This window comes from Elephas maximus, chromosome 23, assembly GCF_024166365.1.
Source record: "Elephas maximus indicus isolate mEleMax1 chromosome 23, mEleMax1 primary haplotype, whole genome shotgun sequence".
NCBI classification, from domain to species: domain Eukaryota; kingdom Metazoa; phylum Chordata; class Mammalia; order Proboscidea; family Elephantidae; genus Elephas; species Elephas maximus.
Genome location: NC_064841.1, coordinates 32,319,719 through 32,338,010, shown reverse-complemented (window position 1 = coordinate 32,338,010; position 18,292 = coordinate 32,319,719).

The window sequence follows — 18,292 nt, the reverse complement described above, 5'->3', positions numbered from 1 at the left end:
ATTCCAAGTTTTCAATAGGTAGTTTTAAAAAATACGTAACTCTAATTCAACCAAATATGTGTTAGTAAATGGTGTGAGGTGAGGCCCTAAATGGATTTTCCCCAAGATTGATAATCAGTTACTCGAACACAGTTTACCGAATAATTTGCCATTCCCTAGTGATTTGTGATGCTCTATCTATGATTAAAATTTGATGGAGAATACAACAACCTTTGGTCCAAAGAATTACTTTAAGTTTAAAATTAGAAAAACCAAAACATTTTTTTTTTCAATGCAAAACATTGTGAGATTCAAGTATAACTCAGAGGACACCTGGCAGACACTTTGAAATAGCTCTCTGAGGAGAGAAAAACATTGAAATCACTTTTGTAGTATCAAGTTCAGAGTAGGCTTGCAATATTTCCTTTTTAGACAGAACTTTTAGACTAGCGTACAAATGACAGGATAGCCTTAGTTGTGTCTGATTCTTTTTAGCAACATTAAGGAGTCATACCATAAACATGGTTAAACTAAAAAGGTTTAGTTTAAAGGATGTTCATAATAATATTACTGACAGTAGGGAATATTAGAATTAATCTAAACTCCAATATTGGGAGACTATATAATTGATGGCACTTCTGTAAAATCATTCATTAAAACTTATAGAATGATCATATCCTGGAAAATATTAATGGCATATTATTAAGTTAAAACGATAAGGTAATTCGTAAAAGAGATTGTGCAGTATGATCCTATGTTGTTGAAAATATGTATACAATATTTATATATTCATATGGTATTTTCTTTGCTGTATATACAAAGAAGAGGAAAAAATACTTGAAAGATAATCAACACAATGTTAGCTAAGATTATCTGATTATCTACCTCTGTGTGGATATACTACATGTGCACATAAACAGCCTATGATTAAGCAGCTGTCTGCACTGGTTCTTTCTTTGATTCTTTTATTCCTTACTATAAAAAGACAATTGGTATTAGGAAAAATTATTTTGAGGAGGCTAGTTAAACAGCATAAAAATTCCAGATTTCACTTTCTTAGGACACTGGGTTTTTGTTCAGATGGGAAAATGAAATTCTGGCAACAAATACTACTCCCTGTTTCTCTTTGGCTGTGTCATTTTTTTATTAGGTGCCGTTAAGTCGGTTCCGACTCATAGCAACCCTACGTACAACACAACGAAACACTGCCCAGTCCTGTGCTATCTTCATGATCACTGTTCCGCTTTAGCCCGTTGTTGCAGCCACTGGATCAATCCATCTTGTTCAGGGTGTTCCTCTTTTTCAGTGACCCTCGACTTTACCAAGCCTGATGTCCTTCTCCAGGGACTGAGCCCTCCTGACAAAATGTTCAAAGTAAGTGAGACATAGTCTCACTATCCTGGCTTCTAAGGAGTATCCTGACTGTACATCTTCCAAGATAGACTTGTTTGTTCTTTTGGCAGTCTATGGTATATTCAATATCCTTCACCAACCCGCATCAATTCTTTCTCGATCTTACTTATTCATTGCCCAGCTTTCATATGCATATGAGATGATTGAAAACACCATGGCTTGGGTCAGGCACACCAAAATTAAATGACCAAATTTTAGGAAACAGCAGCCTGTGAAACACCCCCACAAAAGCAGACCACTATGTTATGAACTCTGCAGAAGAAAGGAACAAGGTACATCCCAATAAATAAAACCTTTGGGTAAATGGTTATCTTGAAATATCCAGACAGCTTTGCAGTCTGAAGATTTATAGCATCAGTTGATGACAGCAAAACCAAGCCACTCAACATAATTTGTTTTACAACTTTTAATATTCTTTCCTCATAAAATCTGGACTCAGTTTGGTTTTACAGTTTTGGTCATTTGTTAGTTTGCTGACCGTTATGCACATTGGTGGTGTTACATTATTCCAGATAAAATTCTATGCCCTGCTCTTAAGAGCTGGTTAACAGTGCGAAAAAAAAAGACTAATCAGGCTCTGGAGTCCTCCAGAAACACTAAATTTTTCTTACATAAAGAGCTTCATGAATCTGAAAAGAATGCGTATTTTATTTGGATCATGGATGAAATCTTCCTGCTTAGAAGACTAGTTTTACCTGCCAGCTAATACAAGGCATGACTAACAAGTAATCAGGGAAATCCCACAAGCCACATGGAAGAATCAGTGTCAGTGCTTTATTGTCACATCTCCTATTTTCTTTATCTCCTGCTGTGCCAATCTCAGAAAGGGCCAGTGGAATTGGAAACAACAATTGAAGCTTTGAATTCAGTGCCGAATAGTAATATTAGTATTCCTTTTTGTTAACATTATAGATAAGAATGAAGGTAGGAAAAAAAAGCTTCCTTGTTTTTGAAGTATATGGAAAACTCATAAGAAAGGAAGGGCTGTGTGATGAAGTTGGAAAGGGAAAGCTAGTAAAATGCCTAATGCTTCATTTTAAGTATTGGATTTATGCAAAAGTGGTATTAAAAATATTTAGTCACCTGTATGGCACACTAAATTCATAAATGCAGAGGAGGTGTCAGAGCTGTCAGGGTCCTAGGGGCCCTATGCTAAAACCAGGAGTTAATAACATATTCTGTCCTTACTGGGAATGCCTGAGAAGTCCAGGGACAGGATGTTGTATAAGCAGTAGTAGTGATGGTCATGGTGGGGAATCTCAGGATACAGGTTATTTTCCAACCAGTATGGAAAATACATCAATATTTTAGCAACCAGTATGAATATCAGCTGTGGATTTCTACAACTAAACCTATTTCAGGTATTTATTAGGAGAGTTTGTGTCCAGGACTTCAGATGCAGAAATATTATTCAGTGATCAGAATCCAAAGGCTTTCAATTCCCAAAGATTTCTTTCAAGCATTTCCTGCCATCCCTCCCCTTTTTGTCCAGGATCCTGTCCTTTTGCATGATGATGGTTGGCCATGCTTCCTAGCTCAAGCCCTAAGAGAAGCAATTACCATGGCCTGTGTCACAATCATCAGCAAAATCATTTCCTGTGTGGCTTTGGATGGAAACAACTGTCAAGGGTCTGACCTTGTCCCAGGACTGCTGGTCTCCTCCTCCAGACCCCTACCCTGAGGCTGCCTGCCTGTGCCCAGTGCTACCTATCAGTGCTACTCTGTAACTCATTTAGCAGCTTAGATAATCAGGATCCCCAAGACCTTGGCCTCACTTGGAGGACACATGGCTTATTCCAGGCATTGCTTTTATCAATTAAAGGTGTCAAAGTACACATGTGTCCAATGGACAAAAACGTACGTGCCCTTGTAAGGCACCCTTGTCATTCCTTAAACTCTTGGCTGTCTTGACTCTACATTTGCAGTTTAACATCTCTCCTCTATCTGGTATTTGGAATTCCATCTTAATTTTGTCACGTTTGGGAGAAGCAGATGTTTTCTTCCTAAGTACCATTTGCTTTCCACAGACCTCTAGGAATCCTATTGGTACAGTGGTTAAGAGCTCGGCTGCTAACCAAAAGGTCGGCAATTCGAATTCACCAGCTGCTCCTTGGAAACCTTATGGGGCAGTTCTACTCTGTTCTATAGGGTCACTATGAGTCAGAATCGACTCCGTGGCAACGCGTTTGTTTGTTTTTGTTTTTGTTTATGCCTGATTTAAAAAAAAAAAAAAAAAAAACCCAATCTGCTCTACAAAATAATTTCTTTGGGGAGTTTAACTTTGGAGTCACCCCGGTACATTCTAATGATTTCTTTTTTTTATTATTAATAAAGAAGTTTTTATTTCTTCCTTTATTTTTAATCAAATTGAAAAAACCTTCCGTTTTTAAATCTTTTTCAGCGCGCTAATCGTTTTTTTTTTTTTTCTTACATAAAGTCCCTGTAACTTTGTCAGAGAGAAGATGTAGGAGAATTGTTCCCCAGGTGGAATAATTTATGAACTGATGATTTCCCAAAAAGAAAAAAGAAAGGCAGTGCAAATACCAAAAAATGGAGATAATGATAAATTCTGCTAAAATTAGAGTAAGGAAATGCAAATTAATCATATGAAAAATCATAGCAGAAATGTTTCTTTTGGATGGATGGAGCCTCTTTTTAATTCAGGTTTTAGTCCTCCTACAGCTTACCTTCCTGGGGCTTAAAAACTCTAAAAATAAGCAAAGAATATGACCATTTTCCAAAATCTTTCAGAAATGTGACATTGATTCATTGATATACAGCCCATTAGCTTAGAGATTCATCTCTTCATCTATCATTTCAATTATCCCCTGATTTCTCCAGGGCATTTGATAAATGGAAGACCATTTACATGTGGTGCGTTAATGACCTTGGTAAATTTGGAAAATGCACCCCTCTTTTTATTATATCTATATATATTTTCAAAGCTACCTACCGGTTCTTTTTGTGTGCTATAGGATAGAACAACACATATTGAGGTATACGTGAACTTTGAGATAATTTAAATATGGGTTGTTCATAATAGTACTATATCACTATGTCTGTATCAATAAGGACTTGTGCAGAGGTTAAAAAATCTATAGCAAAAGATGCAGAAGGACATTATTCAAAATAACTATGATCTTTTTTTTTTTTTGCTCATTTGAGTCCATTCCCCAAAGCATTACTAATGATCAGACATGGTTAACAGAACAAGGTTTTTTGTTTGTTTCTTTAGCTGTTGAGGTATCTTTGTTATTATTGTCTTCTTACCATGGTAAGTTGAAAGAGAAATTTTTCTTTTCTAAAATCTTTTGTTGGCTTACCCCCAAAAAGTACAACAACCAAGATAGATACATAGATAGACGGACAGGTAGATCTATTTGTGCCTTATCATGTTTGGTAAAGTGGAGTGTCAGCAAAAAATTAGGGAAACCCTCCATGAGATTGATTGATGCAGCGGCTGCAATAATGAGCTCAAACACATGGAAGATGTGAGGATGGCACAAGACCAGACAATATTTTGTTTTGTTATACATCAAGTCACCATGAATCGGAGCTGACTCTGTAGCAACTAAAAACAACTTCTTTTTAGGAGGGAGTTTGACAGAGATAGGGTTGGGGTAGTAGGGGAGCACACTGGCGGGTCCTACCATTCTTCTAGGAGCATCGGGTGAAGTAGAGATTCTTCAGACATGGCTATTACCCAGTTCTCCAGAGTTTCATTTGGTCATCAAGATAGTTACTGAACTGAGATTTGAAGGACCCTCGAATAAATAATGTCTTTCAGGAAGGTCTTCTTGGGCATCTGTAGTCCCTTTGAGAGCTTAGAGAACCAGGTCATTTTCTATTGCTTTAAAATTTAAATTGCTTACCAGTCACTTACTGGCCACAGAATCCTATCTCCATTCTGGGACGCTGATGTCCAATTCTTCATATTAATTGAGACGTATCAGTGTTCATTGAGAGGAAATTTATATTCCTTCATTTAGCTTATATCAAATATGAAGAAGCATCTATGCTTTTCTTGTCTCTTGTACAAATTTCCCAGTCAGTTTGGTGAAGTTGTTCAACATATCTCTGATCAAATAAGCTTCTGTAAAAGTACTTCTTGTTAGAAGTGCTTTGAAATTATTGAATAAATGAGAGATTTAGATCGAACATTTATTTTTGGAGAAATAAAAGCTGTTGATATTTTTCTTTACATATAGCATTTAAGTTTGTATTACAAATATAATCAAGTAATTTTAAAGCTAAAAAGGTAGCATAAATGTCAGTTAATTCACCATTGCAAACTCTATGTGGAAATTGAGACCTTTGAGGTAAGACTGTGGGATATTTATGACTGGAAATGTAGAAGTTCTACTGATGGTTTTCCAAAATTCAGAGGGGATGGTTAGACTTGACCTAAGGAAAACTTACTTGAGGCTCAGCTCTGCTTCTAGCTCTGCTTCAGGCTTACAGCCTAGTCTGTTTTGACAGATGGCTTCTTTATGTGCAGGGCCTTTAGCAGGCACGTGAAGACCTAGGAAAGGTCAGAAGTTTATTGCTTTATTACCTTTTTTGGTTAGGTTTCCGGAGGTCCAGGGTGTATTTTTTTTATCCTTCTGGCACCTAGCACAGCATTTAGCACACATGAGACATTTAGTAATCTTTAACAAATGAATGAATGAGTAAAAGAATGGATGAGCGAATGAGTGGACACTGTTTTAGTTAGAGGCTCCCAGAGCTATTTGCAAATCACCTAGCAAGTACTCAGGATACAGCTAGGAAAGAAAAGAAGACTCAGTGACAGTGAATCACAGGACAAGTTAAAGGCTAGAGAAAAAATGGGAAATCATGACATTTATTTCTGTGGGAAATTTCATCTCTGTACGGGTGACTCAAATCTCTTTATCCAGCCTCTCTCTTTTGCAGCAGGGCTTGCCTAAGCATCAGCCAAGTGACTAAGATGGGAATTGGACTCTTCAGTGGTAGGTCTAGACTGGAGCAAGTATTTCCTATCAGAACTACTAGCTGAACCCTGGTCCAAGGAGCTAGCCTAGCAAAAGAGAAGCTGAGGTCCAGATGCCAGAGAGGAAACATAACTACCAGGCATCAAAGAGGTAAAAGAGAGGATCTAGTTCAAGGACAGAGAACCGAGATTTTAAAGCCTGTTAGACACAGGGATCACCGTAAAGTAGACTGTTAACAAAGTATTTAGAGGAAAAGGTGTGGAGTCCTGAGCCAAACCAAAAACCAAGCCAGTTACCCTGGAGTCGATTCCAACTTGTGGCAACTCCATGTGTTGCAGAGTAGAACTGTGCCTCATAGGGTTTTCAAGGTTGTGACCTTTCACAGTTGCCTCAAATTCCAGTCTATAATTGTGTCTCAATTTTATGAGCTTACTGATAAGGTATTTGGAAAGATCAAGCTGGCAGAGCTAAAAAATATCCTGAAACTTGTCACAACACTAATGTCCAGCTCATGTTTCTGAATGCATTCTGGACTATCTCATCTGAACATTTCTTTGACACTGCATATTTAATGTATCTGAAATGGAAAAATAGCTTCTCCTGTATTTATTAATAGAAAAAATAGTCCAAGACTTGAAAATAGACAAAAGAGATTCATAGCTTGTTTGTCCTTTCAGTGGAGTGCTGGGCATTGTCTAGGGGACCCTGTGGAGATTATCCAATTCAACAGGTGTGTGCACTCTTTCAATTGACTAGGTTATTTTACAGCTTTAGTAGGGGTAGAAGTTAAGTTGTGGAAAACTGATAGTTATTGCTGTGTCTTCTTCTTCACAGCAATACGACGATGTTTTGTCTCATAGAGACACATTTGATTTTATACTACTATGGAAAAGATAAGCCAAATCATTTCATTACCCTTTATGATATTGAGCAGTTTTCCAATTTTTAGCGAATTATCTTCAGCATTCCTGATTGCCTGTGTGTGTGTGTGCTCGTGTGTTTTTGTGTGTATCTTACTAATTCCCTTATTAATTAATGAGTTGTATAAAAGTTCATTCTATATTTGCATGATAGTCATGTTTCTAACTTTTTGAAAATTATACTGACATCTTTATTATTGTTAATGGCTCCACCATTACCAATTAAAAAGCTCCACACTTTACCACTGAGCTTTCCCATTTGATGATTCTTCATTATATAATTAGCTACCAAGTTATCTGTGCTTAACTTGAAATTTTTCTAGCAGCCTGTATGTCATTCCTACTAAGAATGAGCCAGTCAGAACCCCATAATCTTGTACTTGGGCCAGTCTAATATTCTCCAAACTGATCATCCAAATTCCAGTCTCTTCTAGCATCATACTCTAAACACAAAAGCCAAATCATTCAATCTAATCCCAGGTCATCAGGGTTTTCTCAACTCAAAAACTTTGGTTGACTTTCTATTGACTAACAAATCAAGTCCCTAAACCTCAGCTCATTAACAGTAGATTCATTGTTTCTTCTACCCCTAGATTTACTGACCCCTATAAAAGAAAAAAAAAAAAAATTTTTTTTCTTTTTTATAGATAGGAAGAAAGTGGATGTCTGTTGAATTTTTATAGGAAGGAAGAAAGTGGATGTCTGTTGAATGCCTACTGTGGGTCAAGCATTGTGTTTTATGCTTTCCAATAGGTTAAAAAATAAATGTTATGATGCTTTCCTGAACATATACTATCTCAATTTCTACTCATACCACCTCATCTTTAATAATCCTGCTGTCCTCTTATTAGGGATGATATCTCCTTACTCTGAAATCCCCATGGCACTTACTTTTTCCTCTATCATGGTTCTTTCATATTCTGCCTGGTTTTGTGATCATTTTGTAATCGTGTTTCTCTATAAGAGACTATTATTACTTCTTTGAAGGTAGGGCTATTATCAGCCACAACTAAAGAGCTTTAAAAATAGAGGGCAATAATGAACAATTTTTTGGAACCTAGAGGTTTTCATAATTTATCTATTACTTTATGGCATTCTGAGTAAATCCCATTCCATTTAAATAGTTTCATGGCTTCAAGCTATGGAGAACATCATGATTCTGGGATCAAAATTATTTTAAGACTGATCTTCATTTCCACTCTCTTCTATTACCTTGGTTTAAAAGTCTGATTTCAGCTAGTTAATTTGTCCCTAACAATCAGCTGAGGGGTGGCTTACAGTGACAACTTATTGTAATGCAGCAAGTATGTTCTGTAATTCAGCCAATGTGGTCTGGTTTGTGAAGCCTGAAAGAATTTGAAGGTCCCAGCTAATGTGCACTGCACATATCACATTCCCCAAATTAGGCCTAAGACTTGTGAGGGTGTGATCCATAACTCCATCAACTGCCACCAGACTGTGATATCTATTGCTTTGAAAATTCCAATGACAAATTTGTTTCTGTGGCACATTTGCCATTATAAATTGACATGGACCCATAGATGTGATGGCTTCAAACATAGCAGCCCCAGTAATTTATTATTTTTTCTAAGTCTTAGACTTAGGTTGCTGTGAAATCTTAGGAGTTCCCATTTCTTTCCTTGGGTTATTAAAAAAAAATGTTCCTGTAATAGAATATATTATTATTCAAATCTTCTCTGAAGTAAAGTTTCATCTGATTTCTAAATTTAACGATGTGCTCTTATCTCAAAATTTTAGTCACCATCCACTTGACATGTATTTTTCTCATTATTGAAGCATTCTAGATTCTTCCCTTTAAAAAAAAAAAAGCAAGCCTAAATGTAATGGCCTATACAGGGACTATTGTATTGGAAGGATATAAATATCCCATCCTGGTAAAGTACGATCATATAAATTGAGAATTGTAGGTTTAGCTTTAGTATGTGAAGGGCTCTGTGTAATGCCTAGGGGACACAGGGATGAATAAGACATTGTTCTGGCTCTCAGGAAGTTCACAGACACCTGAGGAAAGACATAAATAGCCATATGTAAGTAGACCAGTGGTTCTCATCAGAGATTGATTTTACCCCTGCCCGCCCCCCCGCCAAAACATTTGGCATTTGAGATGGGGGCCTCCATCAAGAAGTTATATACTTACATATAAAGATTTAGTGGTACACTGAGCTGGGTATACAGATTTGGCGGTCATAACACAATTGTTGAAATCAAAAGACTGCCAAGTTACCCAGCAAGAGCGTGTGGGTAAGTAAGCAGGACACTGGGTAAAGGACACCAGCCTGTAAAGAATAAACATACAAAGTGGAATCACAACGGAAACTGAGAAAAAATAACAATGATATTAACAAGCATTTTTAGAGCCTGTACTAAACACTTTCCTTTTATTAATCCTTACAACTAGCCTTTTATTTTCAACTATTCTGCATGTTGATGGAAGGAGGGATTAACAACATCAAATGCAACAAAGAAGTTCATTGCAATGAGGGCTAAAAACATTTGTGGATTTGGCAATGAGGAGGGCACTGGCAACCTTAGTGAGGGCAGTGCCTGTAGAGTGATGGAGGCTGAATTGGGGCTGCAGAGGGTTGAGAAGTGGAGGGTTGGTTAGAATTGGAGATTAAAATTAGTCTGGGTTAAAAAGAAACTAAAGGAAAAGGAAATAACCATGTTTGAAGGGGAACAGATTCAAGGGAGTGCATTTAGGATGGAAGAGATAGAAGAAGGTAAGAGGAGAACACATGGTTTATTGACCTTGGGGAGAATGAGGAAGATCCCCTATGGACACTGAAAGAACTGGGAAATTTGACAAGCCAGCACAAGTAAACGATGTTGAAAGGAAATGCCTATGGTGCTGCTAAAATTGAATACCATTTTCCCAGTCCCTCAGCCTATAATTGGAGCCTCTTTCTTCCTAGCCAGTTTGGATTTATCTGAGCTACCCTTTCAGGAGGATCTCTGAGTTTTTTCATAACTTCTACTTTTCAGTACACCCATTCTACAAAACCAAACCACATGAATGATAATACAGTCTACTTTCACTGCTCCGGTATGCCAGGGCATTTAGTGCCTTGAAGGAAAAGCACACACTTTTGAACTACAGGCTATCTTTCCTGAGAGTTGAGGGTTCCCCAAATGAGTGCTGCACAGTGTGCTTATTAATTATAATCATTTTACAATAACATGTTAATGCATATTGAGTATTTTTTCCATTAATGAAGTGCTTACATGGACTAATGTATTTCCTCCCAAAATAGTTTCCTACCTCTGTATCTAAGTCTGACCAAAAATGTGGTTCCTACCCTATATCTAGTCTCCATCATTTATTTATAACCAAACATGCTGAATATCAGCTATGTACTTTATGATGGATTTGTAGGATACATACAATATATGTCTTAGTCATCTACTGCTGCTATAACAGAAATACCATAAATGGGTGGCTTTATTTATTTATTTTTTTTAACAAACAGAAATTTATTTTCTCACAGCTTAGGAAGTTAGAAGTCTAAATTCAGGGTGCCAGTTCTAGGGGAAGGTTTTCTCTCTCTGTAGGTTTTGGAGGAAGGTTCTTTTCTCTTTGAGCTTCCGCTCTTGGGCAATCCTTTTACGGTTTGGCATCTCTCTTCCCCTATTTCTGATTGTCTCACTTCCTTGTTTAATCTCTTTTATATCTCAAAAGAAACTGACTCAAAATATATCCTAACCCTGCTTCATCATATTTACATAGTAATAAACATAACTTAATCCACACTGACATAACCTAATCCTGCCTTATTAACATAACAAAGACAACCCATTCACAAGGGAGATTATAACCACAGGCAGAGGTTAGGATTTACAACACATATCTTGAGGGGGGGGGGCCACAATTCAACCCATAACAACATGATTCTGGCACTTTGAAGAGCTTATAGTCTATGGGAATATTAGATAGGTAAATAACCATCCCCATGTGTCTGTCAGTTTGTCGTACTGTGGGGGCTTGTGTGTTGCTGTGATGCTGGAAGCTATGCCACCAATATTCAGATACCAGCAGGGTCACCCATGGAGGACAGGTTTCATCCAGACTAAGGCAGACTAGGAAGAAGGACCTGGCAGTCTACTTCTGAAAAGCATTAGCCAGTGAAAACCTTATGAATAGCAGCAGAACATTGTCTGATATCGTGCTGGAAGATGAGCCCCCCAGGTTGGAAGGCACTCATTAACAACCTGAGTTATGCAGATGACACAACCTTGCTTGCTGAAAGTGAAGATGACTTGAAGCACTTACTAATGAAGGTCAAAGACCACAGCCTTCAGTATGGATTGCACCTCAACATAAAGAAAACAAAAATCCTCACAAATGGACCAATGAGCAACATCATGATAAACCGAGAAAAGATTGAAGTTGTCAAGGATTTCATTTTGCTTGGATCCGCAATCAACAGCCATGGAAGCAGCAGTCAAGAAATCAAAAGACGCATTGCACTGGGTAAATCTGCTGCAAAGGACCTCTTCAAAGTGTTGAAGAGCAAAGATGTCACCCTGAAGACTAGGGTGCACCTGACCCAAGCCATGGTATTTTCAATCACATCATATATGTGTGAAAGCTGGACAATGAATAAGGAAGACCAAAGAAAAATTGATGCCTTTGAATTGTGGTGTTGGCGAAGAATATTGAATAATACTATGGACTGCCAAAAGAACAAATAAATCTGTCTTAGAAGAGGTAGAACCAGAATGCTCCTTAGAGGCAAGGATGGCGAGACTGCATCTCACATACTCTGGACATGTTGTCAGGAGGGATCAGTCCCTGGAAAAGGACATTATGCTTGGTAGAGTACAGAGTCAGCGGAAAAGAGAAAGACCCTCAATGAGGTGGATTGATACAGAGGCTGCAACAATGAGCTCAAGCATAACAACAATTGTAAGGATGGTGCAGGACCGGGCAGTGTTTCATTCTGTTGTGCATAGGGTCGCTATGAGTCGGAACCGACTTGACGGCACCTAACAACAACAAATAACCATCTAAAATAGAAAAGAATAAATGCTCTATTATATGAAATGTATCAAATGATTATGCAAGCCAATTCAGTAAGTAAGCACACATTCCTCCCCCAATAAAAGTCTTCTACTCAAATACTGAATCATTTTCATAATTTTAAATGGGCTGTCAAGAATAGAAACACCCCTCTCTTTGCTTAATGGGTTTTTTTCGCCTTTCTTTCTCTCTTTTCTGTCTTCGGTTTTTATCCTGCCAATTCTCTGCATGGGCTCCTTTTATATTCTGAAATCCCAGTTAAGGGACATTCTCACTGATTATAATGACATAGGTCTGTTTTCACAGCTGTAACCTTAAAGTTTCTTAATAATGCCATGTTTTAAACATTATTCTGAAATGCTAGAAGGCTTGAAGGTGCTCAAAAAATAAACAGTCAGCTCATGTAGAAAGAAGAGAACAGATTTTATAATATAAAACTTTCAACAATATGTATCAGATCATTGATACTTCATTGAAAATCTCGAGCTATTAAGACAAAAAAAAATTTCCTCCAAGGGGAACTAATCCACTGGACATATGCATATACATTAGAACCAGATGAAGGTGATGCAGTGAAACTGGAAAGACAATTCCTAGGCTTATCAGAAGTTAGAGACCATGTTTTTTGTTTTTTTTACTGGTTCCTTTGGCCTTGGCAAGGATCATTTTCCCAGCAAAGCAGATTTTGGGAATTTGCACTTATGTTCATGATCACCTTTGACATCTGAGAAGCCGAGGGCTTGACATCACATATTATTATTATAAACAGAGCTCCCAAGCTGTTAAACTCAAATTGCTACTTTGGTGTTAACAAGAATGGCTCCACATGGTGAGCATATGCTGTTTGCAAAAGTAAATGATGCTTTAAGAGTGTTTTACTCTCAAAAGGAAGTCTACTAGACAGATAAACTTGTATTGAAACTCTGTGTGTATGTTCTCCTTTGACCATCATAAACAATGTTTAAAGAGTCAGGGTTGTTACTTGAGAGTAAATCCCGGAGCTCTTGAACATTTGGGTGGATATATTCACCATAAAGCATAACATACATTTTTTTCCTACACTTATCCTTTTAAAAATGTGTGTATTTCACTTCCAGGCTGTATAGATCTTTCAGATGGTATCTTAATAGAGCTTCCTCAGCACCGGTGTGATTTATTTCTTCCAATGGAAGATTTACTTAAATCTACTCTTTAGAAATTAAACATTAGCATAAATGGGTGTGGAATTCCTTTGCCTTGGACAGACTTAAAAGAAAAAAAAAAAAAACTCCCAAGACTAATTAGGCAATTTAAAAGGTGGATAATACTATTTCCCTGTGCATCTGCCTTGTGAGTTAAACCACTGAAGATTTAATCTTCTTTTTCAGTTTCTTTTGTCTAGAAAACTAAAGACCCATTCTTATAAAAGATTTTCCTTTGTTTTGTTTCAGAGAGAGATTTGACACCTGAATGGTAGTGGTAATGAAATTCTGTGTGAACTAGGCTTTGAGAAAGAAATATTAACATGAAACTAATGAAGTATTAACAAATAAATTGACTTGATAACGGTAACCATTTCCCTATGTTATATGTGGTAACCATAGACTTATGTGTGAGTAGTTTTGAGCTTTGCATCTGATCACTCTTAGCCATCGATGGATTCCTAAAAATAAGGAGATTGGGGGAAACTGTAATAAATAGCTTTATCAGAATGGGATTATAAACCCCTCAGCTATCACAGGCCTTTTTTTCTCTTCAAGTAATTTATTTTCTCTTATAAGGACTGAAATTCTAATGTGTGATAACTTGAAATATGAGATTAAATATGAATAAAACTAAAATCAAATAAAGAATATTACTTCCCTTCTTATTTCCTATATATGCTCATTCTTCACGGGGAATGGCTGCAGCCTACAAATTGTCAAGTTAATCTTGCTTAAACTTAGTTCTCAAGAAGTGACTTCTGTGCACAAACTGACAGAGGACCACGCAAGGGAAGCCAAAGAGTTTAGATTTGATGCAATCATTGAGGGAGAGCTATTGACCATATGAGAGCCAGAGAGTGATAAGATGCAAATACTTTTTAAGGACAGTTAGTCTGGAAAACAGGAATAAGATGGGCATAGCAGATAGAAAAGATGGCTACAAGGAGACAGTGTTTGTATTACCTAAAGAACTTGGCATCAACTCAGGAGCTTCCTTTCTGATCTGGTATGGTTCCAGGTGAATTACATTAGGAAACAGACCATTGGGCTCACAGTAAGGAGGCTCTTGATGACTTTGAGAATGTATTTTTTCAGAAAATGATGAAACTGTCAGCTTGAAGACATTTGAAGAGGAACTTTCTAGAGATGTAAAGAATATAGGGATGAGACAGGGGGTACAGAAGGATAAAAGTTAAAAAGTAGCTAGAGGAAGATGCAGTATTATTTCTAGTGTTTTTAAAGCTATGAGCAGTTCACTGCGTTATAAGAGTAACGGACAGTGAAGATGAGCATGTGTCAACAGTGAAATCAGTGGCTTTCAGGTGACCATCAAATAGCTGAGAATAGAGAGCCTAAAAAGGCAGTTTCCCAACCAAGGAGCCCCAGAGTACAAAGCCTGGGAAGTTTACTATTAGATATGCAGGCTTATCTTTCATTTTGGGATTAAGTAAATAATCTGATCTGTGAATGAGCCCACTTTCCCAAGCAACAGATGTTTCAGAAGGGCCATGAGAAAGGTAAACTGGGAGATCCTTTGGCTTTCCTTTCTAACCTCAGGAGGGAACCAGTTTTTAATTTGCATTAAAAAAAAAAAAACTGGAAGAAAAGCACAGAGAGAAAATAGAAAGTTCTTTATTATTACCATGAGTCAAGTTTTAAAGTCATATGTGTCCCCAGCCAGAAGGGATTTCACATTGTAGTGGCTTATGGGTTTTTTTTTTTTTTAATGGGGGTAGTGGGAGGAAGGAGGAGATCAAACGGAAGGACACTTATAGTTTATATGCAAAAGTGAACTGATTTGCCGATACACTAGTAACAAAATTTTATAGCGAGAATTTCTCTACAATTAAAATGCTTTAGATGCTAGTTTCAAAGACACACAGGTTGACTAGCAGTTTAAAGAATTGTAAGTTGTTATAATGATCTCAGTCCAGCTCCCTCCCTTCCTCTAAACAGAGCTCTTTAACCACCAACAATGGTAATTACTTGGATTTTAGCTTTTAGACATCAGATGGTGAGGATTGTTATCAGTAGTGGCTCTGTCATTTGGGAGATGAAGCTCCAGGTGAAAGGTAAGAGAGACTTCTCATTTCCCAAGCATCAGAAAAGCAAGTCTCTTCTCGACTAATGCTCTGTGTGTGTGTGTTTATTTTAGGCCATATTTCTCTTCTTCCTTTTTATTAAAGATTATTTAAATATGGATCCAGATTCTAGTGGATTATGTCTTTGAAAGACCCTAGTCCTTAAAGAAAATTAACAAAGCACAATGTGTGTTTTTTTCTCCCTTTTATCTAGAAAACCTTTACTCCTATTGAAATTCTTCTCTATTTTAAAAGTCAAAAGAGTATTTAGCTCATAAACAGTTTAGAGAGTTTATTTTCCCAATCTTTTCTAGTTATGAAAAATGTAATACGTGAAAGACAAGTATCTATCTCAAATCAAAATTGATGTTTAAACACAAAAGGTACATTTGCTTCATTGCTTCTCCCTGATGCTCCTTTAGGGACATACAAGCACAGTAAGTGGAAATGAATTCTCATCGTATGCATGCTTTTCTCCATTTTTCTGAAATTCACTGGTTTCTTTAAAATTTGAACATTCTAGCCTTTAAATTTCCTGATCTTCTGCACTCGGCTGCAAGCTCTTGTTCCCCTGACTTTCTTCAGTCCTGTCGCTTTAGCAGTGTTTGTAACACTTCCTTTAGCTCATTTTGAGGACCTTTTTTTTTTTTTTATTCCTATTGTCTTTGTTTCTGCCATGTACGTTTGGGTAAGCAAGCCAGCAAATCTCTTAACAGTTCTTTGGAAACTTGCCCTGCAAAAACAGGATCTGGGAATGATGATATGTTAGGTGCCTTAGACTGAGTGGGGCAATCAGAGAAATCAAACTGATGATGACCAAGATCAAGAACATAACAGACAATTGGGTGAACACTGGAAATATATATACATACACAACACAAAAATATAAGTGAATTAAAATGTCATTACGCTAAGTGCCTGAAAGCTTACTGGGTTTTAATCTTGACTTTTCTCCTTACCAGCTCTGTGACCACAGGCATGTAATTTAACTTTTTGAGCTTCATTTTCCTTTTTGGAATATCTAGATTATACTAGCCTGCCAAGATTATGGTCAGGTAAGCATGAGTTCTTTATGTAAACAGTGTTTGAATGCCATTTACTTTTAAAAGTATATTATGCTGGAACTGTGAGAGAGACCTTAAGCTAACTCAGGAAGGACCATGGGGAATATGAATCTTTCGTCCTTCCTTTATAGTTCAAGCTTTGCAAGGTAGCCCTAGAATTTACCAGTAATTTGATTTGCAATCTAAGTGATTTTTTTACACAGAGTGACAATTTCTATTTACTGCTTTTATTAGCCTGACCTTGCTTCCCAATCCAGGCATCCACTTCTCCTTCTCTTTCTAAATAGCAGGCTCTTTCAGCAAATGGTGTGTCACTTTCTCTTACCTTGAAGATGGCTATGATGTTATTTTTGCCCTTGCTTGTCTTGTAAACTGAATAATGTAGCTAGGCCCAGTCCATCCTCCTGGTGACCTCATGCTCAACATGCTTTTGAGTATCCTTCCCTCATCCAGGTGTCCTCTGCAGTCCTCTTAGGTTGTCAAGGTGATGAGAACATGGCTTCAAGAAAAGCTCTCAAGTTATTGAAAGGATGTTCTTCCCATTTAATGGTTTGGTTCTAGAAGCTTTGCCCCATTTCTCTTTTATGTATATATACCACATCCCTACAGTTAAAGATAAGAGTGCTGAAGGACATTAAGATAAAATTGAAGGTTTTCATTTTCATTCTCATATTTAAACATACAGGGAATACCAGTAAAGTAGATAATTGTGGATCCTTAGCAAATACTCCTTTAGACGTTTCAGTTGCCATGTTACTACATAGTAATTTATGTCACCTTTTAAATTGTAAACCTGGTTTGTCCCAGTATTCATTTATCAGCTAACAAAATATGCATTTACTGTGACAGTCAAATTCTTCAAAGGGGCCCATGCTTTATCAGGCCCTTGTTTTGTGGCCCAACCAGGTAGCTATGATTTTGTCAAGACAGGTGACTTGAGACATTCACTTTGGCATAAGCATCATTCATTCTCCGTGCAATTCCTGAAACTTTATACTCCCTCATTCTGTGAATAACATTTGAAGTCAGGTTGGTTCACTGAACACATAAACACTGGGATTAAGACATGGCACCTACCCTTAACGGAATCATGTGATCCCTTTTTCATTGGTGAACGAGTTTTCTTTGGACCCTCAATGTCCTCTGTAGCCACCAGCCTTTCTTGGCACCTCCTTTTCTTCTCTCACCCCAAACTGTTTCTCCCCTTTGCTCATCCACTGATCTCCAAATGGATTTAGCTTCATTTAATCTGAAGTGCCCCCCCAAACCTCAGGCAAATTTTACCATGAAGCAATTGGGGGTGGTATTCTAATCTGCCAGATTCACCTCTGTCTCCCTCTGCAAGGTTCACCTCTATCACCCTCTGGCCATAGCCTGTCACTGTGGTTGAACCCCTCCTTGATAATACGGAAAGTGCCATAGTATGGAACAGTTTGCAAAATGGCGGCCAGTTGAGAGAAATCAAGCCAAAGAATGCTTCCTTTGATCCATTAGAAATTCAGTCATCATTTAAAGATTGAGAGATGTCATATAAAAATCCAGATTTACAGCTTCTCTTAACATAGTAGATCTGACAATATTGGGCTTGTTTTTCTGTCAACAATCTTACCCTTGCTCACCACTCACACAATTTATACAGATCTTTTTTTTTTTTTTTTTTT